Source organism: Panthera leo, chromosome B1, assembly GCF_018350215.1.
Source record: "Panthera leo isolate Ple1 chromosome B1, P.leo_Ple1_pat1.1, whole genome shotgun sequence".
Taxonomy (NCBI): Eukaryota; Metazoa; Chordata; class Mammalia; order Carnivora; family Felidae; genus Panthera; species Panthera leo.
Window position 1 is genome coordinate 156,464,757 of NC_056682.1, and position 20,033 is coordinate 156,484,789.

Genomic DNA, 20,033 nt, shown 5'->3' on the forward strand with positions numbered 1-20,033 from the left:
TTTTGAATCTCAGTTATTGCATTTTTCATTTCTGACTGTTTTTTTTAACTCTGTGGTGAGGGTCTCCCTGATGTCTGCTATGTTTTTCTCAAGCCCAGTGATTATCCTTAATTGTTGCTTTAAATTTTTCATCAGGCACATAACTTATATATGCTTTGATTAGATCTCTGGCTGTGACCTTTTCTTGTTCTTTCTTTTGGGATGCATTGCTCCATCTTAGCATTCTGTCTGAGCCTCTTCTTATATGGATTAGAAAAGCCTGTTATGTTTTCTGCTCCAAAGAGCAACAGCGTATGAAGAAGAGGTCAGATATTGTCCAGGTTCTGGCACTTCAGGGAGTGCCTCTGCTGTGTTCTGTGTACACTCCGCTGCTGTGTTTTGACTACTCTAACTCTCAGACCAGTCATATGCAGAATCTCTCCTTGCCTGTAATGGGCAGTGTTTGCACCTTGGCCAGAGTGTGGCAAGTTTTAAGTAGGTGTGCTCTGGTCTGCTTGTTAAATGAGACCTGATGCTACTTCCACTAGAAATGAAGCCTTGCAGAACTCTCTGGTCAATAGATGTAGTGTATGAGCGTTTGTTATGATTTTCTGAGGTAGGGGCCCACTGCACTGTTCCTTAGGCACACTTGCCCAAGAGAAGCAGTACCAGTAGAAGGCAGGGGGGCAGGACTTGTTGTAAGCAGTTTAGTCAACCAGTGTTGGTACTGTACTGTTTATGGAAGTTGGTTTCTACCAAGAGATGGGTGGGAAGTGGTGCCAGCCAGCTCCTTTGTCCCTGGAGAGGGGTCTCCATGCTTGCTGCTCTCAGGGAAGGAGTCTCAGAAGAGTGAATAATTATCCCTTGTGTGTCCCAGACATTTTTCAGATCACTGTTTTCATCCTGTCTGCCTCTGGGTTCCTTGGAGGCCTGGAGCAGCACTGTGTACTTTGGGCCAAACCTGCTGACTTCTAAAACTCAAAACTTTAGGGAACTGCTGTGGCAGGACCTGCAAAAGTCCTCTGGAGGAGGGTCTCACCGCACTGAGACTGATGAAGGTTTGACTGAAAATGGCAGTTGTGCCAGAGTGCAAAGGCATGGGATTTGGAGCAAAACAGGCTAAACAACCAGTGTCCAGGTTAGCTGCCCTGAGCAGGTGTTTCTGTGCCTATGCTGATGGGCAGGGGAGGGAAATGGCACCTGCAGCCTCTCTTATCACTGGAGAAGCATCTCTGAAAATGCCACCTCTCCAGGAATAGGGAACAGTCTCTCCCTGTGTGCCTTAAGTGATACTTAAGGATACTTATCTGCCTCAGGATTGCTTGCCTGTCTTCTTTCCAGGAGTAGGGCAGTACCCTCAGGGCTCTGTCCTAGAATCACACACCTACCTTTGACCCCCACTGGTTGCCAAAACTCACAAAAATCAGCTCCCGTCATTTTACCAGTCAGTGGCTTTAGGGAAGTATCCTCCTTTTGCATTCCCCTGTGCCTTCCATCGCCCCCCCCCCCACACACACACTCTTGCACACAATAAGTTTATGTCACAGCCTAGCAAAGATAAGACTCTGAGTAAAATTTCAAAATGTGTATTGAAATAGAAAATTCTGATCATATTGAGTTTGTATGAACTTATAATACAGATTATCTTTGTATTCATATCTTTAAAGAAGCAATTTAATACCATACTGTCTTGATGACGACCGCTTTGTAGTAAAGGCTAAAGTCTGGGATTGTGATGCTTCCCACTTTGGTTTTCTTTTTCAATATTATATACGGGGTCTTTGTGGTTCCATACAAATTTTAAGGTTGTTTGTTCTAGCTTTGAGAAGAATGCCAGTGCAATTTTGATTGGGATTTTATTGAATGTGTACATTGCTTTGGGTAGTACTGACATTTTAACAATATTTATTCTTCTAATCCATGAGCATGGAATGCTTTTTCATTTCTTTGTGTCTTCAATTTCCTTCATAAGTTTTCTATAGTTTTCAGCATACAGACTTTTTGCCTCTTTGGTTAGGTTTGTTCCTACGTATTTTATGGTTCTTGGTGCAATTGTAAATGGGATCAATTTCTTGATCTCTCTTTCTGTGCTTCATTGTTGGTACATAGAAATGCAACTGATTTCTGTACATTGATTTTGTACCCTGCGACTTTACTGAATTCATGTATCAGTTCTGGCAGTCTTTGGTGGCATCTTTTGGGTTTTCCATATAGAGTATCATGTCCTCAGCTAAAAGTGAAAGTTTGACTTCTTCTTTGCCAATTTTGATGCCTTTTATTTAATTTTGTTGTCTGATTGCTGATGTTAGAACTTCTAACACTATGTTAAACAACAGTGTTGAAAGTGGACATACCTGTCGTGTTCCTAATCTTAGGGGGAAAGCTCTGTTTTTCCCATTGAGGATATTAGCTGTGGGCCTTTCATATATGGCTTTTATAATGTTTAGTTATGTTCCTTCTATCCCAACTTTCTGGAGGGTTTTTATTAAAAAAGGATGCTGTATTTTGTGAAATGCTTTTTCTTCATCTATTTACAGGATCAAATGGTTCTTATCCTTTTATTAATGTGATGTATCACACTGATTGATTTGTGAATATTGAACCAGTCCTTTAGCCCAGGAATGAATCCCTCTTGATCATGGTGGATAATTCTTTTAATACGCTATTGAATTTGATTTACTAGTATCTTATTGAGGATTTTTGCACCCATGTTCATCAGGGATGTTGGCCTGTAATTCTCCTTTGTTTTGGGTCTCTGTCTGGTTTGGGAATCAAGGTAATGTGGCTTCATAGAATGAGTCTGGAAGCTTTCCTTCCATTTCTATTTTTTGGAACAGATTGAGAAGGATAGGCATTAACTCTGCTTTAAATGTCTGGTAGAACTGCCCTGGGAAGCTATCTGACCAAGGACTCTTATTTGTTGGGAGAGTTTTGATAACTGATTCAAGTTCTTCACTAGTTATGGGTCTGTTAAAATCTATTTTGTTCTATTTGAGTTTTGGTAGTGTGTGGGTGTTGAGGAATTTGTCCATTTCTTCCAGATTGTCCAGTTTGTTGGCATATAATTTTTCATAGTATTCTCTGATAATTGTTTGTATTTCTGAGGGATTGGTTGTGATAAGTCCATTTTCATTTGTGATTTTATTTTTTTGGGTCCTCTCTATTTTCTTTTTGAGAAGTCTGGCTAGGGGTTTATCAATTTTGTTTATTAAAAAAACCGGTTTTAGTTTCATTGATCTGTTCTACTCTTTTTTTGAATTCTATATTGTGTATTTCTGCTCTGACATTTATTATTTCTATTCTTCTGCTGACCTTCAGGTTTCTTTGCTGTTATGCTTCTAGTTCCCTTAGGTGTACTGTTAGATTTTGTATTCGGGATTTTTCTTATTTCTTGAGATAGGGCTGGATTGCACACAGACCAATGGAATACAATAGAGAACCCAGAATTGGACCCACAAATGTATGACCAACTAATCTTTGACAAAGCAGGAAAGAGTATCCAATGGGGGGAAAAACAGTCTAGCAAATGGTGCTGGGAGAACTGGACAGCAACATGCAGAAGGATGAAACTTGACCACTTTCTTACACCATACACAAAAATAAAATCAAAATGGATGAAAGACCTAAATGTGAGACAGGAAAAAATCAAAATCCTAGAGGAGAAAGCAGGTAACAACCTCTTTGACCTCAATCACAGCAATTTCTTGCTCTACACATATCCAAAGGCAAGGGAATTAAAAGCAAATCTCATCAAGATAAAAAACTTCTGTGCTGCAAAGGAAACAATCAATAAAACTAAAAGGCAACTGATGGAATGGGAAAACATATTTGCAAATGACATATCAGATAAAGGATTAGTATACAAAATCTGTAAAGAACTTATTAAACTCAACACCCAAAAAACAATCCAGTGAAGAAATGGGCAAAAGACATGAATAGACAGTTTTCTAAAGAAGATATCCAGATGGCCAACATATGCATGAAAAGATGCTCAATGTCACTCATCACCAGGGAAATACAAATCAAAACCACACTGAGATACCACTTCACACTAGTCAGAATGGCTAAAATAAACAACTCAGGAAACAACAGATATGGTGAGGATGTGGAGAAATAGGAACCCTCTTGCACTGTTGGTGGGAATGCAAACTGGTGCAGCTGCTCTGGAAAAGAGTGTGGAGGTTCCTCAAAAAATTAAAAATACAACTACCCTACGACCCAACATAGCACTATTAGGAATTTATCCAAAGGATACAGGAGTGCTGATTTGTAGGGGCACATGTACCCCAATGTTTATAGCATCACTTTCAACAATAGCCAAATTTTGGAAAGAGCCTAAATGCCCATCAACTGATGAATGGATAAAGAAGATGTGGTTTATATATACAATGGAATACTACTTGCCAATGGGAAAGAATGAAATCATGCCACTTTGCAGCAACATGGAAGGAAATGGAAGGTATTATGCTGTGTGAAATAAGTAAGTCAGAGAAAGACAGATATCATATATTTTCCCTCACGTGTGGAACTTGAGAAACTTAACAGAAAACCATGGGGGAAGGGATGGGAAAAAGATAGTTACAAACAGAGAGGGAGGGAGGCAAACCATAAGAAACTCTTAAATACAGAGAACAAACTGAGGGTTGATGGGGGTGGAGAAGGGGAGGGGAAAATGGGTGATAGGCATTGACGAGGGCACTTGCTGGGATGAGCACTGGGTGTTGTATGTAAGTGATGAACCACGGAAATCTACCCCCAAAACCAAGAGCACACTGTACACACTGTATGCTAGCCAATTTGGCAATAAATTATATTTTAAAAAGTAAATTAAAAAGATAAAGAAGGAACTCAAATATAGAATTTTTCTGAAACTTACATTGAAGTAAGGCATCAATTTAATTGAACCTATAAATATAACTTAAATTCCTATTTAGAAATAATTAGGGAATATTTATGTATTTATTTATTTAACATAAATTTATTTTTATATTAAAATACCAATTTAAACATCAGGGAAGAAATATTTTTTTCCCAAAATAATGCATGAGTTAAGCATATTTTTTATGATTGGCTTATATGTGATATCTTGCTGGAAATATGGTAGCCATGAAATTGATTAATCTTTAAGACATAGATAAAAAACTTTATCAGATGAGTTTCCCTTCTCAATGGCAGCAATATAAGGGAAACAAGAGTGGGGGAAGAAAAGTGTAAGAACAACTTAGGAAATTAGAAATTAGATATAGCCATTGTGTACTCCACATATTCAAACTTTGATCTTTATAATAATTTTGATAAACAGTATAGATCTGATCAGTGTGAAAGTTACAAAGTAGCCCTTTAGGGAAGTAGGATCCATCTAGTAATCCACTGTAATTATGGATTGCCTAAAAGGTACAAATCCAGTAGTACTCAGTAGTCCAGTAACATCCAAAGGCAGCTTCAGGTTCAGGACTGATCTAGCCACAAAGGCCTGTAATTATTAGAAAGGACAAGTTTTTATTCTAGGTGTTATCTAATGTATTTGGAAAAGTGTATTTATAGTCTTGAGAAGTAGAGATTCTAGTTTATAGGCAATTAAGTTCTTCAGCTAATATACAGCATAAAAATGCTAGTTTCAAACTAAGTATTAGTTCTTTGACTTTGTATTATGTGAATGGGAATTATCTAATGAAACAGGATTTAGTATCTCTTGAAATTACCTTTGAGTTGCTGCACCCCAGTAGGGGATCTCTTTTTGAGAAATTATTTCTTCTAGTAAAAACAAACAATATGCATATTTATTAATTTGTTGACGATAATTTATCCTAAAAGAGTCAAATGCGTTCTAACATGGTCCTTTTGTTGATTTATGGGTAAACTAATGTATTCACTTTCTATTTCTGTATAACAACTTACCCCAAAAATTTATCAGCTTAAAAAACACACGTATATTATTTCACAGTTTCTGGGATCAAATTTCTAGGCACACCTTAACTGAATTCTCTTCTTCAGGGATTCTTATGGATTGAAATAAAAACATTGGCTAGCCAAAGTCATCTCAATGTTTAACTGGACAGAATATTCGCAGAAATCAGTTCCTAGTAATCTTGTGGACTGATTCTGCCCTCAGCTCTTTGCCAAGTGGACCTCTCCAATATGGCAGTTTACTCATTAAAGCATGTAAGCCGAGAAGCCAATAGAGCGGGTCTGCTAGCAAGAGATAAAAGCCACAATCATACCTAAACTAATCATGAAAGTTATGGCTTATAGCAATAGTGGTAGTCTATTTGTTAGAAGTAGCTATGTCTGACCCACACTTAAGGAGAGTGTAGTACACAAATGGGTGAATATCAAGAGGTGGGCATCACTGAGGACCATTTTTGAAACCTAGCTACCATAATATATATTTAGTTTATTGATTTTCTTTCACATGTTGATCATTTTCATAGCATTTGTAGACATTAAAATAATGCTACTTCACCATTGAGATTGTTATTGAAAGAGTCATTGAAATTAAATTAAATATTTTGGGTGAAATTTACATCCAAAATGAATTTAGTATAGATTTTTTTTCAGAAAAATAATATATTAGCAGTTGTACAAAGTTCTTTAAACTAAGAAACTGTCTATACCAAAGGAAAATAAATGAAATAATTATTTTTTATTTTCTTCTTAGATTGCAAAAACTATGGAAATAAGGATGTCTAAAAGCCTCGAGGACTAAACTTGTGGTTTATGTGAATTTAGAAGGACTATTTTCAGATAGCTTACTCTAAAGTAACATGGGTTCTGCTGAGTGACTGTTAATACAGTTGGCTGAGCTGGCCACAGGTCAGGAAAGGAATACAAAAGCATATATTGGCCTGTGATTAATGATTTTATTATTACTGTTATTATTATTACTATTTAATGTAAGAACTACATACTATTTTCCATGTGATTTTATTCAGACAATAATACCCCATGAGGTAGATAGTATTACTTTTTGCATTTTATAGAAAGGGAAACTGATGCAAAGAAAGGTTAACTCATTCATTAAGTGACAAAACTGGACTTGAACTCAAGCAACCAGACTCATTTCTAGAAAATGACAAATACTGCCTCTATTTAATAACAATTAGCAGTAACTTCTTATGTATTCAGTTGTGTTTCTGGTTAATCACAGTATCCATATGATATAGGAGTTATTACTGTATCAATAAAACTGATGCAGGGAGAGAACAAAGAACATTCCAAAGCCAAACAGCCAGTAAAATGTAGTAGAGGAACACAGAAATATCTAAGATTAGAAGATCTATACAACTGAATTAAAAATGAAATTATTATAATTATTTTAACTAAGCAGTTAGGTAATAAAAACAATAGATGTGATAGATTGGATTATTCTGTTTTTAAAACATAACTTTTCTAGCGGCATATGGGTGTCTCAGTTGGTTGAGTGTCTGACTCTTGATTTTGGCTCATGTCATGATCCAGGTTCATGGGGATCTGTGTTGAGCATGGAGCCTGCCTAAGGTTCTCTCTCTCTCCCTTTGCCCCTCTCCTCCCATCCCCTACTCTTCTCTCTCTAAAAGAAATAAAATGATAAAAATAATACAACTGTATCTGGAATGTTAACATAAAATATTCAAATAAGACAAAAATCGATACATATAACTTAACCTGATTCAATAATACCAAAATAGGTTACGAGTAATTAACAGTTTATTTAAAATTTTTTTTTGAAGGAGAGAGAGACAGAGCATGAGTGGGGAGGGGCAGAGAGAGAGGGAGACACAGAATCTGAAGGAGGCTCCAGGTTCTGAGCTGTCAGCACAGAGCCCGACGCAGGGCTTGAATTTGTAAACCACGAGATCATGACCTGAGCCAAAGACGGAGGCTTAACCGACTGAGCCACCTAGGCACCCTGAATAATTAACACTTTAAATCAGTAGAAGCCACTGTTAATCTATTTTCATTGTGCCTACAGAATTTTCTAAGATAAAGTATATTTTATATACTTAAGTAAAATCTTTAAGTTAGGAACTAAAAGTAGTTCAAAACTAGCATTTCATGATTTTTATACTATTTTTCAACCTTTAATTATATTATAATTTGAATACACAGAAATCAGTTATGCACTGCTGGATACCTGGAGATATTATTTTCCTTTACCACTTAAAACCACAGAGCACATTTTCTAATAACAAGTGTATTTTCTTATGTAAATTTAAAGATTTAATATTTATAGAATTCTGTTTTCTATCCATGACTTACTCAAATGAACTATAAATTATCAGTTATGTAAACACTATAATTTACAGTTTGTTTTACCTTTGTCCCACATGTACTCTAGGGTGACATAATGTGTTTACCGATTGTTCATCTTTATTCTCCTTTAATCTGAAACATTTTTGTTTCATAGACTTTAAAGACTGTGTCCAATTAGTCTTACAAAGTTGTTTTGTGGAATGCCCTGCAACTTGCCTTTGTCTTGTGTTTCTTCATTGTTAGATTTGAGCTTTGCATTTTTATCAGAAATACTACAAAATTGATGTGTATCTCTCAGTGCATGATATCAGTATGTACATGCTGATGACATCCCAACATTGGTGGTGTTAAATAGCCCACACGTAAAGTAATAAATGCTAGGAAACTTATTTTTTTCTTATTTTTCCACTGTAACTTCCACTGTAAACTTATTTTTTCTTCATATTTAATAATTTCCCACATCCTTACACATTGGTTTCTGGGTTGTCTATCATTTGATGAGAGAATAGTCTTTAGAGTTTCAAAATAATATTATTGAATTTGTCTACTTCACCCTTCTGTCAATTATTGCTTGATATATATATATATATATATATATATATATATATATATATTTACTTTTTTAATGGTAATTTTTAAGTGAAGTATAGTGATCATATTTATGATTTCTGTATATATCTTAAGAACTGCCCTTCTGTCATTATGAAATATCAGTCTTTAGCTATTATATACTCTTCATCCTCAAAGATTTTTTGCCTGCTCTTAGTATAGCCATTCCAGAACACTTCTTTGTAATGTTGGTATAGTATTTCTCTTTCTATTCTCTTACTTTATACTGTCTGTGTTTTTTATATTTAAAGTATGCTACTAGGAGAAAATTAATAGGGTTTGTTTTTTAATTTTATCCTGTTAAAAATTACTTCATTACAATTAACTCATTCCATTTATATTTCATTTAAATATGTTTGGGTATGTTGATCATTTTTCAAGATGTTTTCTCTTTGTTTTGTTGGCTTTTGTTCCTCTTTACTTGTCTTCCTTTTGTTCCTTTTACTTGTCTCCAGAACTTTTAGGTATTTGGGGATTTTTTTTTCCTACTCCCATTTTAATTCTTATATTCACTTTTTATCTATACGTCTTTGCATTAATTTTTCTAGTTTCTTTAGAATTACACCACATATCCTTAACTGTCATATTCTACTTCCAGTCAGTGGTTTATTTCCTCACTTAAAATCTAAGGACCTTATAACAATATTGTTCCACACTCCTGATCTTTGTGCTATCGTTACTATATAATCTACCTACATTAAAGGCCCACACTATATAATTGTTTTCTTATCATTATATATTTTAAGCTATTAAGATACAAATTTATGATTCTAGAGAGTTTCATGTCATTAGTACATGTGACTCCCTATCATCCATTCCATTTGTCTTCAGAATGGACCATCAGATTCGTAAGACAATGTTCTGAGATCTTTCTTAGTATATTGGTCCCTACTGGTTATATTTAAAACCATAATAATTTATGAATTTTAGGTCTTTGTAAGAAAACATTGATTCAAAAAATATAGCTTCCAAGCATACAACACATCCCCTTGTCTACTTTGACATATAAGATTAGAATGTTAGATTTCCTAGCCCTTTAGTATCACTGCTAAGCCATTTTCTTGACAGTGGTCAACACAAAGTATGTTAAGACTCAAACTGAAAGTTTCAATTCTTTTTACATATAGTTATTTGAAGCCCTTTTTCTCTAACAGTGGTTGTCAAATATTTTAGCCAAAGAATCCTTTGTATTTAAAATAACATCTTATGAACTACAAATATATAAAAAGCACTATTGTATTCTACACTATTATGAGTGAAAACATAATACAATGATTATTTAACATCATGCATTGAGAATGATAAAGCTGTTTTGATATATGTAAAACTGATATCATGAGTCTAGATAAAAATGCTAGTTATGTCTCCTTTGTCTAATTTATTGCAATATACCAATAAAATGTTTATATCCACAAACTAAGCAACAGACTGTTTTTAAATAGTTTACTTTGACATCTCATTCTGTGGCAGATTATTTTCAGAAAGCAGCCACAGCAATAGTTCTAGTCCCAAACAACTCCACTCCCCCAAAAGTAGTAGAATTAATTTCCCATTCCCTTGAAAATAAACAAGGCTTGATGGCTGCCTCAATGACTACAATGTAGTGGAGGTGACACTATATAATTCTGGATTTAGGTCGGAAAAAGTGGGATGGCTTCCAGCTGGTGTTCACTGTGTTTCATGAATATTGGTGTTGAAACCCAGTCGCCATGCTGTAAGGAACCCATGCCCCACTTAGTCTATACAGAGTCCTACAGAAAACAGATGGCCAGCTTACAACCAGCATCTACTATCATTTTGAGTGAACAAAGCTGCAGTTGAATTTAGCCCACGGGTTTCAATTCTTCTTTCTGAGGCCCACAGATTATGAATCCAAGTCATTCTTGCTGTTTCTTGTCTTAATTCCCGGATCACAGAAGTTATTGAAACAACAAAAAGGTGTGTGTGTGTGTGTGTGTGTGTGTGTGTGTGTGCGCGTGTTTTACTAAGTTGGGGATGATTTGGTACAGTGTTATGCAGTCAGAAAAACTTAAATAGATTTTGGTTCCCAGAGGAGACAGTGCCATAACAAAAAACTAAAAACATGTCAGGGTTTTTCAAACCATGCTTCTGAAGAGATTATTAAGTGAAATGTGCTAACCCTTGAGGAAATTGTCAGTGAGTACTTAAATGAAAGTGAAAAACATATCAGTGGAGATAAAGAAAAAGTGTTCCTTGTACGTAATGGCTAAAATTTTAACAATACTGTTAACTGTGGTAACATGGAAAGTAAAAAAAAAAAAAAGAAAAGAAAAAAGAAAAATAATTAAATAAAACCTAAAACCTAATAATCTAACCAACAAGAAGACACAGCAGGTGAGAACTGTTGCTTGCCTTTTTCTTGCTATTGACAAGGATAGTAGGAGAGGGATCAGATAAGTTAAAGAAAGATCTATTAAATACAATGGATCCAAGAAATGATAGGTTTGAAAACAAAACTGTGTCCTTCCCAGTCTCTTCAGTATTTCCAGATTAAGAAAAGACTTCAGTGCTAACATCAAATTCAGGATAGGGCCTTGTTAGGATCCTAGAAAGAAATTGGGAGGTTGTGTTTCAGAATATCATTCACTGAGGCAAAGAAAGGCCCTCTAAAAATCTTAAAGGCATGACTCTCAGTTAAATAAAATCCCTGTAGAATTGAATTTTGGGGCACCTCGGTAGCTCAGTCAGTTAAGTGTCCAACTTCGACTTAGGTCATAACCTCATGAGTTCATGAATTGGAGCCCCACATCAGACTCTCTGCTGTCAGCAAAGAACCCTCTTTGGATCTTTATCTCCCCCATCCATCCACCCAAAATAAATAAACATTAAATGTTTTTACAAGAAAAAAGAAAAAAAAAGGATTTAAGTTTGAAATCCCAGAGCATCTGTAGAGGAGACCAAAATAAAAAAGAGCTTATCTTGATAAGACTTGTAGGTGTAGGAATTCTACCTACTGGTTATGAATCAATTAATAAGAAATCCCAAATATTTTTTAAATAATTGTGTTAAAGAGAGTACAATGGGAGTAGATATTTGATTTATCTATATAAATAAACTTCAAAGAATGAGAAACAAGTTGGGAAAACAGCTTCGTTGCAAAATGACCTCTTTTGTTATGGAAAAGGAAATAAGACTCAGATGATAAACCTTAAACCCCAGGAGGAAGGAGCCAAGAGCTATGATGCATCATTTGCAGGCAAGAGGACTGATCATGGCAGTTTAGAAACTGCCAACATATGTCCATCTGAGTGTCCCATGCATATGAAAGAGAGTTCATTGTTGTTGTCAGAGGGTGCAACATGGAAGATGGTATTTTCTGAAAAGGGTCACAGCAATATTTCTGGCTCCTCTTGTAGAAAATTGATATTCTTCATTAAGAAATGGAATCTATTTCTCCTCTCCTTGAAACTAGGAAGGACTTTGTAACTGTCCAATGAAGATATTGTGGTGAAACTGTGTTACTTCAGGCTAGTCTAACAAAGGCAGTGCAATTTTCAGTTGGCCACCCAATTCTCTCTTTGGGACATCTGCCTTGGGAACCCAGTTACCATGCTATGAAGAAACCCAAATTAGCCAATGTGAAGACATCACATGACAATGTCCATGTGCAGAGTAACTATGACTCTCAGCTCATAGCCATTATCAACCATTAGACCTGTGAGGAGATAAGACATTATATGATTCTAGCCCCTAATTTTCACATTATGTACCTGAAACTCCAGACATTATGAGTGAGAGACAGGCGAGGCTGTCCCTGCTGTGCCTTGTACAAATTCGTGACTCCACAGAATGTTTTAGCATAATAAATTCATTTTACACAGCTTGGTTATTGGGTAATTTGTGACTTGGCAAAAGTAACAAATTCCTTTGAAAGCATGATCCAGAAACCTGGAAGAGAGATTGTGAAAAGTTTTTTTCCCCCAGCTTTGTTGATACATCATTGGCATATAATGTTGGGTAAATTATAGTATATATCATGTTGATTTGATAAATTTATATGTTACAAAATGTTTACCACCATAGTATTCGCTAATAACTTCATCCTGTCACATAGTTACCTTTTTGTGTGTGGATGATGAGAACACTTAAGATCTACTCTCTTAGCAACTTTAAAGTATTTAATGCAGTATTATTAGCTGTAATCATAATGTATACATTAGATCTCGGGAATTTGTTAATCCAATAACTGGAAGTTTGTATTCTTTCACCGATATCTACCCATTTTTTCACATCCCCCAACTCCTGGGAATGACCTGTCTATTCTTGCTTTCTCTGAATTTGGCTTTTTAACGATTCCGCACGTTAAGTGTTATTTTGCGGTGTTTGTCGTTCTCTGTCAGACTTATTTCACTTCGCATATGTCCTCAACTTTTAATCTAAAATACAAGTGGCAGGATTTCCTTCCTTCTTCAGGACCTAATATCTCAGTGTGTATTTCCGCAAGTGTGTATGTATCTCATATATATACCTCTTTATACCTTCATTCCCTGGAAGACACTAAGTTTGTCTTCATATCTTGTTTATTGTGAGGGATGTTGCAGCGAACATGAAGGTACATACAACTCTTCAAATCAATTGATAGCAATGTATAAAACTGCTTACGTTTCTTATTTAAGTGGTTAACTTGAAACAACTAAACAGTACCACCAGGCAGTTGAAACTTTTATTGTAAAAACTTTGTCTTAAACTATGTATTACCCATTTCTAGCATTTCAGAGTTTCAAAAGCATTTTTTTCTATAATTACTAGTTCAAAATTAATTTTAAAATAGATCTATGGATCAGTACCTGTAGTTGTAAGCATGTTAATATTATTAAAATTCATTGTATCAAAAAATAACAATTAGATAAGTAAATATAATAACTATTATATTTAGAAATTATTACTTATATTATATTTATATTAACAATTAAAAGTGGCATTTTGTTGCATTTCAAATATTATATTTATCTCTTATATTAAGAGAACCAGCAATTTTAGATGTGAAATGGTAAATTCTGCCACTCATTTCACATATAATAACAAAAGAATTGAGAATTTACAAATAAAAGCTGATGTCTGAAGGAGTGTCAAATTCTACTGGATTATTAAATGTTCTTTGGAAGGTACTAACAATATTCTCAAAAACCATTACAGTACTTGAAATGTGTCTTAATTGATTAACTATATTTTGGTCCGAGATTTCCCATAGAACTCACGTTTTGTTCCATTTTTTTATTGCTCTTGCATGAGCACCATCATTCAAGACAGATCTCCCAGCTTGCTGAAATCTGATGTAAATAGTAGAACATTTCTTCTTTTATGTGTGTCCCACTTCTTTTATACCATAATGTCTCTGCCTTATTTACCTGTGTGAATATAAAACATAAAATCAAGCAATCTGGAAAGATTCATACTGCTGTCCCATATAAGACCTAGGTCACATAATCTTGTTCTATAAAAAAATAAGATTTTATATTTGTATTTATCCCCTGGTTGTATTTTGAGACTATGATAATGGTATGTTCTTAGCAGCCAGGAATCCTAATCTTTATCTTCAAATTTCAGCAAATCTGGGTTTGATAAAATATTCTTCTAGTTGTATAGCTTTCTCTTACATATTCTATTATTTCATGCAAAATAAAATTGTTCAATAACTGCAACTGCTAGAATAAAATTGTATGAGTCACCACTTAAGATATTTTTAGAAATATAACTTAACATAAAAAGAAACTTTAATATGCACTTAATGTATTTAATTTACTATATTTACACACATGCATATTCACATATGTGCACATACAAAATGACTTGGTGACTTATATTAAGAATTTATCAGGTGTCTGGTGGCTCAGTCAGTTAAGCGTCCAACTTCGGCTCAGATCATGGTTCCTGTGTTCGAGCCCTGCATTAGGCTCCATGCTGACAGCTTGGAGGCAGAGCCTGCTTCAGATTCTGTGTCTTCCTCTCTCTGCCCCTCTCCTGCTTGAACTCTCTCTCTCTCTCACTCTCTCAAAAATAAATAAACGTTAAAAGAAATTTAAAAAAGAATTTATTAGAATACAAATGCATTAAGAATATTCATTTTTCGGGGCGCCTGGGTGACTCAGTCTGTTAAACGGCCGACTTCGGCTCAGGTCATGATCTCGCAGTTTGTGAGTTCAAGACCCGCGACGGGTTCTGTGCTGACAGCTCAGAGCCTGGAGCCTGCTTCAGATTCTGTGTCTCCCTCTCTCTCTGCCCCTCCCCTGCTCATGCTCTGTCTATCTCTGTCTCAAAAAAAATAAAATGTTAAATTAAAAAAAATAAAATAAAAAGAATATTTATTTTTCCACAAAAATGTGGTAAAATTAAGAAGCAGGGAAGTTATAATGTAGAATGTAGAATGGAAGTTTTAAGAATTTTCAAGAGGTGTAAAAATATAAAGCATTCCAATAAAGCAATATTTTATCTTGTTTACTTATTCTATTACACAAGAATTAATACATGCTCTGAACATATGAACCAAGGGGGTATACCTAAGCTTTGGCCAGCATTTGGGTATGATGTGTGCACATACAAGTACACATGTACTTGGGTAATAATTGTATATGTTTACATAAATTAGCATGTGAAAGTTATACTAAAAAATTACAGGGCAAAAAGTCACATTATTCTTAAAGTTCACATTTATAAGAATTTCAAATGAATATACATATATATATATATATCAGCGAGTTACCTTATATTTTAATATATGAAAACAGAAAAATAGTCCTCTAAAGGCATTGTATGAAGAATTTGGTGGTCTCTAAGATTTCAGTGTTTATTCTTTAAGCAAATACTAATGTTTAGAAAAATGAAAGAACCATTAAAGCAATTCTGGTGGTATTTTCACATCATTTAAAATTTTATGCCTGAAATCAGGCTTTCTTATTGTTTTCAGTGCTTATTATTTCAAAAAACATAAGGGAAACTGAACATATGTGGGAAGACAGAATATGTTTGAAGATGTCCCCATTTTTTATCGATCTATTAATTTATAATTTTCTATAAAGAATGAACATCCGTGTGTTTCAAAATCCAAAATTATACCAAGATCTGTGATGGATAGTTTCAGTTAGTGCATTATCCCCTATCCCTTATCCTCTCTCTATCCCCTATCCCCTATCTATTATCTGATTCTCTTGTCAGGCTGCTTAGTGTCTACATACCTATCCCCTCATCACTGTAATAAAACATTTTTATGTTTTGATTGCCTTCTTCCTTAGATTTTTATACACATCTAACTTCACCCTCTCCCTGTTCCACAAAAGATTGCTTAATATACATATTGTTCTGTCTGTCATTTTTCAAAACAGTGCATCTTAGAGACCTTCCCATATCTGTATATAGCCAGCTGCTTCCTTCTTTTCACTTCTCTTTGATATTTCTTTGGTTGCTTGTATTGTAATTTATCAACAGGTCTCTTCGTTGATGGCTATTTGTAAGAGTGTCAGTTGAGTGTTCTGACAAATAATGCTGCAGTGATTGGCTTTGTACATATTCCCTGAATTATTTTTTTGCAGTTTGATAAACCATTATAGTTAGTTTTATGTTTCAACTTACCTAAACTATGATGTCCATTGGTTTGTTCAAACACCAAACAGGGTGTTGCTGTGAAAATATTTTTTAGGTGTGATTAACATTTTAATAAGTAGACTCTGATTAAAGCAATTACTCTTAATAATATGGGTGGGCCTCTTCCATTTAGTGGAAAGCCTTAAGAGCAAATCTGGAGGTTCCCCAAAGAAAAAGAAATTCTGTCTCTAGACTACCTTCAGACTCAAGATAGCAAATACAATTTTTTTCTGGAATTGCCAGCCTGCTCTGAAGATTTAATAATCAGTTGCACCCACAACTGCATGAGTAAATTCCTTGAAACAAATTTCTCCATCTCTCTCTCTCTCTCTCTCTCTCTCTCTCTCCCCTTCTGCCTCACCCTTCCTCCCTCTCCCTCCCTATCCTCTTCCCTATCTCTCTCTGTCTCTCTCTGTCTATATTTATACCTATGCCATCTATCTATCATCTATCTATCATCTATCTATCTATCTATCCATCTATGTATCTATCATCTATCTACCTACATATCTATCCATCCTATTGGTTTAGTTTCTCTGGAGAATCTTGATAAATACAACCATTCAGTCAAATTTAGGATTGGTAAATTCTCTTTAACTATTAAGGTTTTCATTCAAGTTAAAGCATCAAGAATTTTTTTCACTTCAGGACTACTAGGTTAGTTGAATTAAAAAAAAAAAACAAAAACAATGATGCTTGTGTAATAGGAGACTGATGATGATTTTATTTCCTAGTCTGCTTGGGTTTAACTGACTGCATTACCAATATGCCCTCACAAACCCTGTAACTTCCTGAAAGAAACACATGAGCTACTATCTGTGTTATAACATCTGTGCTTGATTATTCGGGTGGATTCTAAGTCATAGAAATGATATTCCCAAAGAGAAACTGATATACAGGTGCTTAAGAAATTGCTGGAGTGAAGTCACTTCCTCATCTTTGTTCAAACTCTACCCAGAAACCCAAACATGTCTAATTCAATATGATTTTTGGAAGATCATTTGAAGATTTTGTGAATCTGTTTATCTGATACAGATTATAATAGGGCCTCCTGGTGTCATTTTATGGTAGTTCCAGCTTTGGTCTTAAGTGGAGGGGGAAATTACAAGCAGGCTCATTTTCTAATTATAATCATTTCTAATTTATTCTTCTGTTTCACAGCTGGTGTACATCCCAAGAGTATCTGAAAAGGGGATAATACAATAGACAGGATGTTTCTTTCCAAGGAAAATAATAATACATTTTAAAGACAAGTGATACAATTTACAGTACAGTCATAAAGAACAAGAAAAGAGTATGAAGGGGAAGGCTTATTTATCTACTAATCATTTAAATCAAATTTACAATGTTAAAATATTTTTATGAATGTATGACACTGAAATACAAAGAGAAAAATTATTAGTCACAATGGACACACTGTTAATCCAAGATCATATTGTTTTGGGCAGCCATGAAGAAATAAATTATGAAAGCTTAGAATGACATGAAAGTACCATTTTAGGACTCATCTGTCACTTGTATTAAAACAATTTCAACTATATATGCTCGTTCCCAGACAGCAGTTTGTATTGTTTGGAGTATAAAAGGTTCAAGTATACCTCTAATTTCTGGGATTAAACTGGATTCTTTGAGCCCTGAATTTCAAATGAAGAATATTACTGGTTTATAATTTTAATCTAAATTATTGGAAAGGTTATACAATTTCAGCTATGACCTGAAGTAAAAATATTAACTGCTTCCCTATGTGCTTATAACTGCAAAGGAATAATATCCAACTAGTTTGTATTTAGAATTTTAAATTCTTATATAAAAATTGAAATCAAGTGAAATATTTTTCTAGAGTTCATAATATTATAATAGTAATAGTACAATAATATTGTATTTGAAAAAAATATATTTGCCACTCATAGCATTTTTCACTTACATAATTCAGTTGTGTTTTCCAAAACCCTTTCTGATATATTTCATGATCTAATTGGCTGTTGAATAAGATAATTAAATTATTTGGGTCCCAAAAGATTTACCAACTTAGTTGGTAACAACCCACTAATAGTATAAATTTGTTTCAAAAAGTAGTATAAATTTCCTTTTTCTCTGTATGTCTTTCTTAATGTTATTGTTGTTAAAAATGGAAGCCAAAATCTTATTCTGCCTAACCACAACTTCTGTGTGAAGAAATTATTATTCAGTCAAAATTACAAGCGGAAATTTGGAAATTATATCACGTTGAGAGAAACAGCACTATCACTTCAGGTATTACAAATTAAATTGTACCCACGTAACCAGTTACCTGACAAGAAACGTAAGCCAACTGCACACAATAGGCTTAGTGGTAAACTATTTTTTTTTTCCATATATGAAGTTTATTGTCAATTTGGTTTCCATGCAACACCCAGTGCTCATCCCAAAAGGTGCCCTCCTCAATACCCATCACCCACCCTCCCCTCCCTCCCACCCCCCATCAACCCTCAGTTTGTTCTCAGTTTTTAAGTCTCTTAGGCTTTGGCTCTCTCCCACTCTAACCTCTTTTTTTTTTTATTTCCTTCCCCTCCCCCATGGTTTCTGTTAGGTTTCTCAGGATCCGCCTAAGAGTGAAAACATATGGTATCTGTCTTTCTCTGTATGGCTTATTTCACTTAGCATCACACTCTCCAGTTCCATCCATGTTGCTACAAAGGGCCATATTTCGTTCTTTCTCATTGCCACGTAGTATTCCATTGTGTATATAAACCACAATTTCTTTATCCATTCATCAGTTGATGGACATTTAGGCTCTTTCCATAATTTGGCTATTGTTGAGAGTGCTGCTATAAACATTGGGGTACAAGTGCCCCTATGCATCAGTACTCCTGTATCCCTTGGGTAAATTCCTAGCAGTGCTATTGCTGGGTCATAGGGTAGGTCTATTTTTAATTTTTTGAGGAACCTCCACACTGTTTTCCAGAGTGGCTACACCAATTTGCATTCCCACCAACAGTGCAAGAGGGTTCCCGTTTCTTCACATCCTCTCCAGCATCTATAGTCTCCTGATATGTTCATTTTGGCCACTCTGACTGGCGTGAGGTGATATCTGAGTGTGGTTTTGATTTGTATTTCCCTGATAAGGAGCGACGTTGAGCATCTTTTCATGTACCTGTTGGCCATCCGGATGTCTTCTTTAGAGAAGTGTCTATTCATGTTTTCTGCCCATTTCTTCACTGGGTTATTTGTTTTTCGGGTGTGGAGTTTGGTGAGCTCTTTATAGATTTTGGATACTAGCCCTTTGTCCGATATGTCATTTGCAAATATCTTTTCCCATTCCATGGGTAGCCTTTTAGTTTTGTTGGTTGTTTCCTTTGCTGTGCAGAAGCTTTTTATCTTCATAAGGTCCCAGTAGTTCAGTTTTGCTTTTAATTCCCTTGCCTTTGGGGATGTGTCAAGTAAGAAATTGCTACGGCTGCGGTCAGAGAGGTCTTTTCCTGGTTTCTCCTCTAGGGTTTTGATGGTTTCCTGTCTCACATTCAGGTCCTTTATCCATTTTGAGTTTATTTTTGTGAATGGTGTGAGAAAGTGGTCTAGTTTCAACCTTCTGCATGTTGCTGTCCATTTCTCCCAGCACCATTTGTTAAAGAGAC

General features: G+C 35.0%; 1 long non-coding RNA gene across 1 annotated transcript; it reads right to left on the reverse strand.

Annotated features, from left to right (window-relative positions):
- Positions 1 to 12,565: 12,565 nt before the first annotated feature.
- On the reverse strand, positions 12,566 to 16,457 carry LOC122217143. Its single transcript, XR_006201310.1, has 3 exons — positions 16,408 to 16,457; positions 14,040 to 14,189; positions 12,566 to 12,729 (listed from the first exon to the last, which is right to left on the reverse strand). It is a non-coding gene; the product is annotated as an uncharacterized LOC122217143 (long non-coding RNA).
- Positions 16,458 to 20,033: the final 3,576 nt, after the last annotated feature.